General features: G+C 43.0%; 2 long non-coding RNA genes across 2 annotated transcripts; one reads left to right on the top strand and one right to left on the bottom strand.

The window, feature by feature from the left end:
• Window positions 1-882: 882 nt before the first annotated feature.
• Window positions 883-3318, top strand: LOC130255115 (uncharacterized). Its single transcript, XR_008840871.1, has 3 exons — window positions 883-1009; window positions 1242-1339; window positions 1803-3318. It is a non-coding gene; the product is annotated as an uncharacterized LOC130255115 (long non-coding RNA).
• On the bottom strand, window positions 995-2134 carry LOC130255114 (uncharacterized). Its single transcript, XR_008840870.1, has 3 exons — window positions 2047-2134; window positions 1774-1961; window positions 995-1284 (listed from the first exon to the last, which is right to left on the bottom strand). It is a non-coding gene; the product is annotated as an uncharacterized LOC130255114 (long non-coding RNA).
• Window positions 3319-12717: the final 9399 nt, after the last annotated feature.

Genomic DNA, 12717 nt, shown 5'->3' with positions numbered 1-12717 from the left:
GCAGTGAGTCATCCGTGCGGAGAAGAAAAACACAACAAACTTGGGCCTTTTTAAGCTTTCCGGACAAGCGAAAGCTGCTGGGAGAGCACCTGACTGGGAGCAGACTGGGTGTCCTGGGAATAGATGCTAGGTCTGGCTCTGGAGAGATCCGTATCCTGTTTCTAATTTATCCTGCAGGGCTCGGACTTTTGTCCTAAACTCCTTTCAGATGCAGAGGGATTAAATCCGTGGCAGCGCACCCCATCCCGGGTTAGGGTATTCCCCCGAGAAGGTCGGTCACTGTCTTTGCAGGGGAAGTGTAAATAAGAACAGACTGAGGGGCCCTGTGGTCAGCAAATAAAGGTCACGGCAGGCAAACCCAGCAGCTTGCTGTGGTTCTGGGGAACAGCTGGGTGTCTCCCAGAGGGGCACTCTGGGGTCTTCAGACACTTGCCAGGCACAGAAGGTGGAGGTAAGCAGGGATACAAGGGGAGAAGAACCTTAAATGCAAGCAGGGACCTAAGGAGGGGTGGATACAGCTGCTGTGTGGGTGGCAAAGGGCTGACCTGGCACAGGGGCTGCAGCCCTGATGCCACCTTGACTGCCAGCCCAGCTTTGGGCCCCTTTGGGGTTAGTGCTAGTGCCAGAGCACTAGTTTAGAGCTAGTGCCAGAGAGGACAGGGCAGCTGCATCATGTGCAAGTGATGTATCATGTTGATCATGTTGATGATGCATCATGTTCAAGTGCAGTAGCTGGGACACTGTACCAGAGACCCCGAGGAAGTGTGGGTTTGCATCCCAAGTCAGAGCTGATGCCCGAGTCTAAGGGGAAATGTTCTGCACTCATGGTTAAGTTACAGGGATCAGAAAAAAATGTGGCCTGATGGGAATGTTACCCTTCAGTCCAAATGCAGATGTACCCTGAATGCTGAGGGAAGGTTTGTGGCTGGAAGGAGCTAGAACAGCAGAAGGTACAGGAGAACATAACTTCTGGACTGCCCTGTGCTTGAAGGCATCTGAAAGACAAAAGGTTGGAATTTTTTTTATTATTTTTAATGTGCCCTGGGCCTCAGGGTGCAAAGCCTGTGGCCTGCTGCCTGTCAGGAGTGGATTCAGGAATGCCAGGTCCTCACAGCAGAGGGGGAAGCTGTGCAGCTCTGCAGGGACATGGCCACTGCTGCAGTACTGTGGCTGGCAGTGGGCACTAGAGGGCTGCACACTCCCGTCCTTGCTGCCAGAGGTGTCTCTCTCACACTTCACAGCCTGGTCTGGAAATGGTGATTAACTTCTGACAGACTCAGTGACCTGGGATAGAGGAGAATAACTTTGAAGAACGGCAGTTTGCCACTACATGGCCAAGGTAGTGATTTCATTTTTTCTTCATTTCAGTTGTGCTTTCCCCAAGCTCTGCTGCTACCAGGGTAAACTTGCAAGGTAAAAAGAAGTAGTGCATGGGCTTGATGCTGGGGGGTGTGTGATAAGCTTGTCCAGTTCCTTTAGGCCCTGAAAGTTCCTCCAGCACAACCCTTATTCCCAGGAAAGCTGTGCCCTTTGCAGAAGCAGAGGCTTCTCAGGTTGTTTACTGTAGCTATGGAGTGCCTGGTGATGGTGCAGGCATGGCTGACCTGCCTCAGGTCTGGGTGATCCATTGAGCTCCCTCCTAACATGGATTTCTAGGGAACCTGGCAGCACTGAAAAGGTGTAAAATGAAGGTACTCTTACTCTGAGTCATCTAAAGTAATTTTGGAGCAGTGTTTTTGTGACCACTTATGTCCACTGCTTTATTTTCCTTACCTTTTTCTGGCTGTTTTGTTGCCCTGCAGGAAATCCTTGCTGCTTTGGGGCCAGCTGTGGTCCTCTTCACTCTGAATGGTGGTAGAGAGAGATGGTTACCATCCTTCCCCCTGGCTGGAGGATTTGGCCAGGTCTCCACAGGCGTACCAGATACCTAACTCCAGAGTTATCAGGGGATCAGCATCAGCCTGGAAAAGGGAGAGGAAGTTGAAATAAGAGGCTCCTGTCTCTGGCAGCCATGGTGCTCATTCCTTCACTGCCTGTGTCACCTACCCTATGTGACACTACTGACCTCCCACTGGAGGACACACTGGTGGTAAAAGTCCTGCACAAAAATCCATCATGTCCATGTTGTGGGAACCAGACAGGATGGATCCTGGGACTGACTGAACATCTCAAGAGTTAGAATGAGAAGAGAAAGTTTGTGTTTTTGTGCCAAATGAGGAAAGCCAAAGGTAAATCATTGACAGAATTGCTTGACATGTCCCATGGTACAAAGGGATTCAGAAAAGATTCCTGCTGAGGGATGGATTTGTTAGATATGTGGAAAATGATTCAAAATTAAAATCATCCTGGAGCAACACAAAAAGCTGGCCCACCCAGTTGTCACGAATATTGAGTGGATCACTGCTTCCCACCCCAAATAAAGATCTGCACAAGAGGCACGTTGAACCAAGGAGGAAAATCTGAATGGGCAGTATGGGGGGAGAAAAACCTTAAACACGTTGATTGGAGAGTATATTCTGTCAAAAAACATGAAACAGATAAGAGGTAAAAAAAAAAAAAAAAAAAGTATTATATAAGAGCCCAGTGAAAAAAAAGAGGGACCTGGAATGGGAAACATGTTGCTGCCACTGAATTGCATGCAGAAAGGGAATTGAAATCCCACAATGGAAGAGTTACCCAGACTGGTTACCCCCTGTAAAGCTGCCTCACAGGACCTTTGAGAGAATGATCATCTGCATTTGCTAACAAGTTGCATAGCACTATAACATCTTGCTTGTATTGTATTTTTACTGTAACGCTTTCTACTTAATACTTGAAACACATTATCCATAGTGGGTTAGCTAGAGATGTCCTGCCCAACATTGTGTAAAATGCTCCACTCTGGGTTCATTGGCCATCACAAGCCAGTTTCCATTAGGGGCTGGTGGCATATAGGGATGCTAAGTGGCTCTTAAGCATAGTGTAACATCTGTAACATGAATTTGAGGCATAAACCACTTTTTTTTTTACTAAAATGAATGGGCCACCTATACTTAATTCGGAAAAAGAATGTGTGTAAATTATGTGTTTTGTAAATAGCACAAGGATAAATATTCAGGTCCCTCATGAGAGACTCTCCTCAAGCATACAGCAGGGACAGGATGAACTGATGTATTCTGCAGGTGCTTGTGCACTGACAGAGGTGGATGAAGTAAAACCCCTGTCCTCAAAGGCGAAAATCGAGTGGAAGGAAGGAATTTGTCAGAGATAGTCTCCATATGAGCTCATCAGGCTGAGTCCTGCCTCATCCCACCTTGTAATAACCACCAAGGTGGGAGGAAAAAGAAAAAAAAAATCACTGGTTTTGTCCCCAGAAGTCTGATATAAATGGAGTGTGAAGAAAGAACTGCTGGAATATGTGGGGATGAGAGAATGTCTGCAGGTATTGCTCAGGGCACTGATAAAGTGTAAAGATAAGGAAGGAAAAAGCTTGGGAGTACTTGCTTGGGAGATTAGGTAAAAATCAACCTGATCCAGTTGCTCCTGCTGGGAGAATCCAGGAGAACATAGCTGGTCAGGTGGGAGATATATAAGACTGGTATTATTTTACAGCTTGGTAGATGAATTGTGATGTGGATTTATAGAAGTACTTGACCTCTGTTTTCCTATGACATGGTGACCATATTTACTCAGCAATACTGGTGTTGATGGGCAGAAGATGTACAGAGATTCTGCAAACACAAACTCCTTTCCAATGCCAAACTGTCTGGGAGATAGGCTAGCAGGTATAAAGGTAATGGGAGTGACATGAGACACAATTGCCCTTTAGTACTGAAGGCATTTGATTTTTCTAGGTAAAAACTCAGATTTATTGCCTGAATTTGTATGCAATAATTGAAGTGGATGAATTTCTAACAATTTTTGTGATAAGAGTATTTTGCTAAGACATCTTGAAAAATACTGTGATCTCAAACTGATAACAGTCAAGTATAATGGAAGCTTAACTGGAGCTGGAGAGATTGCTACTTGGGGCTGTAGAGGAATGTGGATGTTAGGCATGCTGGAATTCAGAAAACAAAACACAGGTTTGTCAAAAGGCTGCTCAGACCCTTCCCAAGTTGCCTGTTAATGTTGTGCTGCCTGTTGGTTGCCTTGTCCCAGCAGTTGAGTGATGAGAGAATAACCAGAGGGGTGTGGGAATTACTAGTCAGGATTTGCTCTGTAAAAGCACCTTACTGATTCTAGTGGGAAACAAGAGGCAAAGAAAGTGTTTTTTCTGCTGCACAAAACATGGTTGGTCTGGTGATCTAAGTGGAGCCCCAAAAAGTGGTAGGTACTTGTGGGTTCCTTGTTTAAACTGACTGTCAAAGTGTAGAAGAAACTACATAAAACTTGTATTGTCCTAAAAGGGATAAGGGGATAGTAAAGATAGATAATGTGTGTGGACACACAGGATCTGTTTTGCCTAGGATGCTTGCTTGTGTGGAGCAGAAGGGAGAAGGACCTGAATTAATTTCATGGCCTGGAATGAGAAAAACAGAAGAGCTGGGAGTTGCATGTGGCACGAGCTGGCATGTGGCTCTGAACAAGCAGCAGTGTGGGTGCAGTGGTCAGGAGGGGAACACCCCGTGTGGGACTAAATACCAGCTGTTTGTGGGAACTCTGTGGGTGCAGTTTGTATGTGCATGTGGATGCAAAAGAAATCCTCTATTTCCTGTTCTGGAGTTCAGCTCTGCAGAACAGGCAGAGACCATTAGACCCCATTGAGTGACCTCCCATCTTTCACAGGCCTTGCAATTTCTTCCTGTTTCTCTTGACATCAGCCCACTGATTTATGCTGAACTAAAGTACATATTTTTTTCCAAAAAAGACAGATCTGAAGATATTGGGAAATGAGAAAACCAACATTTCCCCTGATAATTTGTTCTACTAGTTAACCACTGCCACTCTTTTCCTGTTTCTTATTTTTCATTTCAGTCTGTCTGGTTTCTGATGCTAAACATTAGTTCCTGTTATAGATATCAGGAATAAATCAAAATGCCCTCTAGAACAGTACCTGCTTTCTTTTCAGAGTGTGGGATATGGTAATTAAATCTCTTCAATTTGTCTTGGTTTTGCAGAAGGCTGGAGTTTAGTGCTATTACTGCTAGGGAAAAGCAAATCCCATTCTTCCCTCTTAGCTGGCTTGTGCCTTCTGCCTCACACCCTGTAGTGCAGCAGGGCAGGGATTGAAATATATAAAACTTTTGTTGCTTTGGAGTTATTTGGAATTTTCAGTCTGCTCACCACAGGGCTGTAAAGAAGTCTGGTGGTATGATGCTAAGCCCAGCATGGTGAAGACGAGGCTGGACGAATTCCAGGGGGGATGTTTTTGCAGCAGATCCCACTTTCAGGCACCAAACTGCCACCAGAGACTTTTGCTCAGAGTTGTTTTTTCAGTTCTCAACCTAAAAGAAAAGCAAAAGGCCACTATGTTTGACCAGTGCCAAGCACAACCAGCCTTGTGCGCAGGGCTGCATGAGAAACAAGAACAGAGCAGTTACAGATGATAATGAAGCAATCCAGCTTTTTTGAGTGTATGAAAGTGAAAAATGCTTTCCTTGCCTGTCAAGAAGATGGTTTTGCTTCCTGGCCTTTGAAAAGGCACAGTTGCTCACTCTGAGAGCAGAAATATAGGAATAGCAAGCATGTACTTCAAATGTATACCCTGATCCTCTTGAAGGGTTTGGCTGACAGGAAGAGGGAACATGGACAGACCATCTGAGATAAATGTTTCTTGCAGGATCAACCCAGCTAAGGCAGAGGTGAATTAACTTCCAGAAACTCAGTTAATTGAAACCACATGAGCTGGAGCTCTTGGTGAGAAAATGCAGGAAGATTTTGTTTCTACACACACCTGCTCATTTCAGTCAAAACAATCTGGATCGGCAAAAAATCTATTTCATAAACCAGGAAACACTCCTTTGATGGAAGTGGGGAAGATGTGCTTCCAGTACCAGGAAGGAGAGCTGAGGAAGTGGTAACCTTTAGCAGAGGGCACAGAGCAATGAGCTGTTTTGCACAAGTGTGACTGATAATGAAAATGGATGAAACTAATTGATTGGATTGATTATAGTCTTCTTGTTACAAGTTAAACTCTTCCCTAAGAAGAAATGAAAGGAAATTACTTTGACATAGTTGAGGGAAGTGTAGGATACCTGCCAAGTTACAGCCTTTACAATTTTGTGGCCCATTTAATGAAGCTGTAAATGATTCATGCTTTGTGTGACTCAACCCTACCATCTCATAGTTTCAACAGAAGAAATGCTTTTCTAGGTGAGTTCATGCTGCGTCATGTTTTGTGTATTTTAAAGAATTCTTAATTTCTTCTACGCTATTATGTGAAAACAGATTTTTAAAAGGTTTTTTTTTTATATAAACAAGGTAAATAAATGTTAATAATTACAAGTTAATTATGAACTGTGGCTGTCACACAATATAAAATTAAAAGCATAGCTGAGCTCCAAACCATTTTTTTATCAGAGATTATATTCAGATAATCAGACTCAGCTAACCTGTTGCAAATACTGACCTTGTATTTACAAATGAAGTTTCTAAGGATTAAAATGCCAATGGGTGTTTTGGAAGGTCACTCATATTTCCCAATGCTTATTTTAAAACTGTGCCTGTTTGTCTTAGCTTAGGGTTTGACCTCTGGATTATCACAGGGTGTTTATGTAGATGCCAGAGTCAACAGTTCATCCTTAAGTGACAAGTAAGACACTGAGAAAAAGGCCTAAGGGTGTCCCAGGGTCGCTCTGCAGTGTCACTCTGGAAGGTTTGATTGGAAGCAGGAAGCTGTAGTGGAGAGAGCCTGCTTTAGCAATGCTTAGAATGATGAAAACATGAAGTAGAGCATGGGGGGAGCCATGTCTCCTTTTTAGCCAAGCTGGGGATACTCAATGTATATATATCTAGTGATAATATTCAATAGGGGGAGAATTATTGGCATAAATTGTGTTGCCTTCGCTTGGTATTTCTTCTCAATTTTCTCCCTGACAGGTGTCACTTGAGATTTAAGTGTGCTTCTGTTCTTCTACTATTTTATTTATCAGTTTAACTTAGTTATCACTATGCCCTGCTAATCCAACATTTTCAAAAAGCGGGTTTATTTATTTGAATGCTGTGCTGCATTTTGCTGCCTGATTACCCTGTGTCACTACAGTGTATTTACAGGTAATCACTATGAAGTGTGACTCCAACTGGCACAAGTACACCTGAAACCACTTTCAAGCTACAAGCTCAGAAATCCCTAACAGTGTGGCCCTGTGGAACAGAATTGGGCAAGGTACATTGGCCTATTTGTGTATGTGTCATGTAAGTTTAGGTGCCTGTTTGTCTTGACTCGTAGCTGGCAAAACTGACATGAGAGTTTTTTTTGTAGCAGTTTGTGTGCCTAAATCACACCAGTTCCTGGCTATCTCTACCTCTCCTGTGCTCACTTGTACTTAAGGTGAGTTACTGAGAGTGTGTTGACAGAAGAACAGGATTTATTGCCCAATTTTTTCCAGGAGCCTGTCAAGTGTTCAAGGGCATTCAAATGTTTCATCCAGAGTCCACACAGTGGCCTAAAACTACGTTTGTGGAGTATGTTTGTTAAACTGTGAATTTGAGAGCGATGGTGAGCACTGGAAAACAGAGTCAGGGTTAAAAGTTATCTTGAGGAATAGTCTCAGGAATGCATTGAAGAATGGCACAAAGAATTGCAGTGAGTTAACTCAATGCACTGCAAGACTGTCAGATGGAGAGTGGCTGTTCAGCAACAGCTCTGCCAAAAATGATCTGCAGGTCACATCAAACCAGAACTGTATGGAGGGGGGAACCCCCTCTTCCTCCTGTGTGAAAAGAAGTTTATCCTGTGGGTATGGGAATAGATATTTCTATTATATAGTGGAGCTCCTGTGAGAGTATGGTGAAACGGTTTGCACTTTTTTCTTCAGAAAAGCTGTGAATTTCTTGAGGGAATTCAGAGCAGAGCAATTAGTGGTGTGCTGTAGCAATACTTGATCTCTTTTAAGTGGAAATGGTTCTGGGCAACACCCTGTGCTGTCCAATTTTGTGCATTTCTAGCAGTGATTTCAACTCATCCCTGCTATCTGATATGGGCCAGGATGGGGGAGATGGCTGGAGTGCTAGACTGGGAGAGTGTTCTAAAGCACACAAGGCTCTGGGAAGATGAGATGTGCACTGCACTTGCTGCCCTGTGCCTGTAAAAAAATTAATGTAACAAGATTCGATGTGAATCTTAATGAAAACAGAAGTTTAGTTTAAAGAGAACTTATTTTTCACACCCTCATGCTTGTGGATTCCAAGACACGTGTCAAAACCCATGAGGACCACTTGCATAACATGAAGGATGTGATGCTGGCTTTAAAATCCTTGTTCCATATTTTGGATTCTTCTCGATGATGCTAGATCTAGTTTTTGAGCCAGTTTGAACCAATTTTTAGAATGTCATTTACTTAAGAAGTCCAAAGTATTGCAGTGAATTTGTCTCCCTAAGAATCTTGCTTCTTCTTCCTTAAGTCTTGGACAAGGTGGCAACAACTTTTTCTATTAATATCTTATTCTCTTCTGCTTTTACAAAGCCTGTTTCCCTCTCACCAAGCTGTGATGATGGCTTTTCCTTGCTGAAGTGATAACTGTGTGAATTGGCTTCTAGGTGAATTGGCTGGTCCTGCAGACTTATCTGGCAATGAAATAAAAAGCCCTTTAAAGAAGATTTGCTAGTGTGTGCCACTTTTGATATATAGCCTTCCATTTGTTCACTCACAGACATGGAACTTAGATTAAAAAGAGTAGAAAGTCAGTGTAAGGGGTTTTACTGAGTGATTGCATGTCTAGCTTTTGAAATATAACAGTGTTTCCTCATTTTGGCCAGACATCACATGTCCTGTCTGCTTACCTCTGATGGAGGCTGTGACTCTTATTCCCCTGTCCCAGCAGGCATGTCTCTGTTAATTATTCAGAAGGCTGAGCAGTCCCTAGCTTCATCAGAACTCTGATTGTGAAAGAATTAAAATATTTAAGGCTGATTCAGGAATTCCCTCAATCTTGACAAAAGAAATAACTTTGAAGGAGCTTGGTCACAGCATAACATGTAAGTGGAAGAAGATGAGAGAAGTCTGGCAACTTGACTAGCTAACTGTACCTACCCACTAAAATTTTTGTTGCTTGTTATGCAGAAAGCAGAGAAACAGTGATAAACTGCTAAAGGAAAGCCCTTTCCATTGCCTGCTAGCAGTGGATTGTCCCTTATCTTCTCGTGTTTGACCTTTGTGTCAAGAATGATTAATCTTTATAGAAACAATCAGCAATTAACAGGAAGTTTACCCAGAGACAGTCTCCATAGAAAGGGAGCATCAAGGACAGGAATTAGCTTTGGTGAATGTCAGCATCATGGATATCTGCTGAAGAAGCCACAGGTGAAGGCCATTTCCATTTTTAATTTGCTTAAGCTATAAACCAGACTTCTCCTTGTAGTCATGACAAAGGAATTTTGTGTGTGTGGTTACATGGCTATTGCCAATGAAACTTTGAGTATTGAGAGACCTGGAACTCACAACTTTGAAATACTTGAATAAAATGTAGGGAATAGAATAGAAGGAATTTAACTGATCTAGACTAATTTGAAGTTTTCATGAAAATGGTTGTGGGAATGGATATGCATGCCAGGAGAATCATCAATGTTAGTTAAAGTGAGCAAACTATGTACTGATTAGTAAATGTCTATTAATGTAGTAAAATTATTATGTACAGACAGATATTTTCTACACACTGTGTCCCTTTGACATATCAATGTAGTGCTGCCAGCTTTTTGTCCAGTCAAAAAAAAAGGAACTAGTGTACTAGTTGAGTTCTACATTACAATTCCCTGGGTGAAGTAGGCTCTGAAAAGCACAAATACTTCACAACCTTGAGATACAAACCTTCTCCACTGATTAAACTGTTATTTCAATTGAAAGTGGTGCCATAAATATTCTCTCCAGATGTTTACCTAAAGGAAAGTTTAGTCTTCTGCCCCATGAGCTGCATGTCAAGGTATCAGTGTCTGCTTGGTAAAGAAGGTGTAAATTGGTTCCTGCAATGCACAGCAGGGAGTATTTGATCTGATAACATCTGGGAATTAGAGAGAAAGGGAGAGATTCTCCAGAAAGATGGAAGGAAAGGAAACCAGTATTGCCAAGAAATGTCTGTATCTGAACTCGACTGTAATTTGTGGCTGTGGCGAAACCACAGGGCAAATTGGTGATGAAGGGAACAAAGAGCAGCTGAGGCAACCCAGCCAGGAAGCTGAGTGTGGAAGTGCCTGGAAGAGTACATCAGCCTGATGAGTTTAGACAGGCTTGGCTCAGACATGTTGATGTCAGGTGCTGCCATGCTTCTGGCTTTGTGCTCAGGTATATGATTCATTCAGAGGAAAACAGCCTAAGTCTAAAGAAATTATTATTCTGGTTTCAAAATAAGTATTTTCCTACTTACACCCCATCCCCACCAACCTGCATAGCACTCAGCAGTCCCCTTTACATGTACAGCACAAAGAATAATGGCTGCCTGTATCAGAACACTTCCACATAAGACTGGGCTTTATCCCTTCCATCAGTTCCACAACTTTTTTCAGTATCTGTGTTCTGCCAGGAAAAACAATGAAAATCTTTAAACATTTCCTTTCTCTTTCTGAGTATTGACCCTGAAGGCAGTGGCACATCAGTGTGTATCTCAGAAAACCACTGTGGTCAGTTTTCCTTCCCTACTAGGTAACGATGAGTGATGGCATGTGTATGAATCTTGATAGAATAACTGAATGTACTGTCTGAATAATGATCTGCTATTAGTAAGTTGACTACAACAACTTAATAAAAGATATGCTAATAAATATTGGTTGTTTTGTTTCCACACAAACTTAGTCCTGTATCCGGGAAAAAATAATTTACAACACTTAATCTTAAGGGGTTAACTTATGACAATACCTGTCTTTGCCCTTACCTGCCACTCCTTTGTGGTTCTGTAGCAAAATCTTCCTTTTGCAGCTTCATTGCTGGTGTTTGCTTTTATTCTTGTATTTACAGATATAAGAGAGTTTCACAGTCCTCTGCCACTTCAGAAATCCATCCTTACTTTCCACAATAAACAGCTTCACCTTGCCATCACCAATGCTGGAATTGGATGTTCTGTCAAAGCTGCTCTGTATTCAACTCCTTGGTTGTTTTTAAGGACTCTTTATGACTCCAGGAGACTTAACCATAGAAATGCCTCTACATCTATTGCCATTTTTCAAAGTTGAAGTATTAAACTTGAAAGCAAATGTTTATAGTATTTCAATTTCATCTGCTCCTTCAATATGTTATAAAATTATTTCTGGAATTCCTGGATAACACTGGGCATGAAACTTTAACACTTTATTAATGGTACTTCATATATACACTACTGTCTTTTCAACAGCAAATCTATACAACAGCAAGTCAAGCTGTTCTTCATTTGTTGCTCAAGGTAGTTACTCCCAGCATAAACACGGGTTTATTGTAGTGTTGTGTATAGTGGGTCTAGAAGTGTGTTGTCAAACAGTGGGATCCACTCCAGGGAACATAATAGTCACACGTGGTCCCTGGGGCAGAGAGCTTGCAGCTGAAGGCAGAATTTGTGTAGGAGGGGCTCAAGCAAAGAAGAAGCATGGTGTATGTTGTGATGGCAGCCAGTGTTTTACACTTTTCAGGCTGAGTTTAAGAGATCAGGAATTAATGTGGCTCAAAGCTTCTGAAAAACAGATTGAGGCATGGGCATGATGAAAGAGGGTGGGGTGCATAGTACAGAGCAGACTCAGATATTCAGGTGTTCAAGAAACACTTTCATATTTTGTCCCGTGCTTCCTTTTCTGTGTTAATTTTGCTTTGCAGTCTTTCCCTAGGCCAGCCTAAGGGAGAGGAGACATGGGGTGGGTCACTCCTTTTAATTCGAGTCAGCTGTCTCCTGGTGTTTCTGAATCCAAGAAAAACATCAGGAAAACAGTGGCTTTGGTCATCTCCACTCTTAGGCGTAGTGCTAAACAAAACCTCCAACAAAAACCCCAATACATATGTATAGGAGAATATCTCGTACCTGTGCAGTGCCTGTTTTGAACTGCTAAAGCAACTTTTTTGATATTACTGGTTTTTACAGACTAATTATGGGAATTTGCACAAAATATTACAGATAGCAGTACTGGCATTCTCTAGGCTGGCAGGTCTGGTTCTTCAGGTTGCCCAGTCCAAGATTTTGTCCAAAATGTTTGCCAGGTGGTGGTGCAGGTCACGGGATTCCACTCCTTTTCTGGGGGAAGTCCAGGCACAGAGGGAATCTTGCATAGCAGGCTGAGGACGGGAAGGCAGAGGGTTCACTGATGATTTTAAAAAGTTATTACTATTCCAACTTTTCAGCCTCCCCAAATACTCTCGTGGCTCTGGAGATGGATGCGCAGCCTGGATCTCCTTCCAAACGCAATGCAAGCCGCACGGCCTGCAGCTCGGTGGCGGTCTGGGGCCGCTTTCCTCTAAGGACGCTTCTGCTCGTGGACAAAGGCCCCCTCAGTGTCCCAGGAGTGTCCTCGCCCGGGACCCTGGGCGGACAATGGGAGGACACTGGGCGTACCCCATGAGGGCACCGTGCGAAGAGCGGGCGTACACCGTGAGGGCACCGTGCGGATAGTGGGCGTGCACCGTGAGG

This window comes from Oenanthe melanoleuca, chromosome 6, assembly GCF_029582105.1.
Source record: "Oenanthe melanoleuca isolate GR-GAL-2019-014 chromosome 6, OMel1.0, whole genome shotgun sequence".
Taxonomy (NCBI): Eukaryota; Metazoa; Chordata; class Aves; order Passeriformes; family Muscicapidae; genus Oenanthe; species Oenanthe melanoleuca.
Note: the sequence above shows the minus strand (reverse complement) of the source record. Positions and strands in the feature narration are given on the sequence as shown.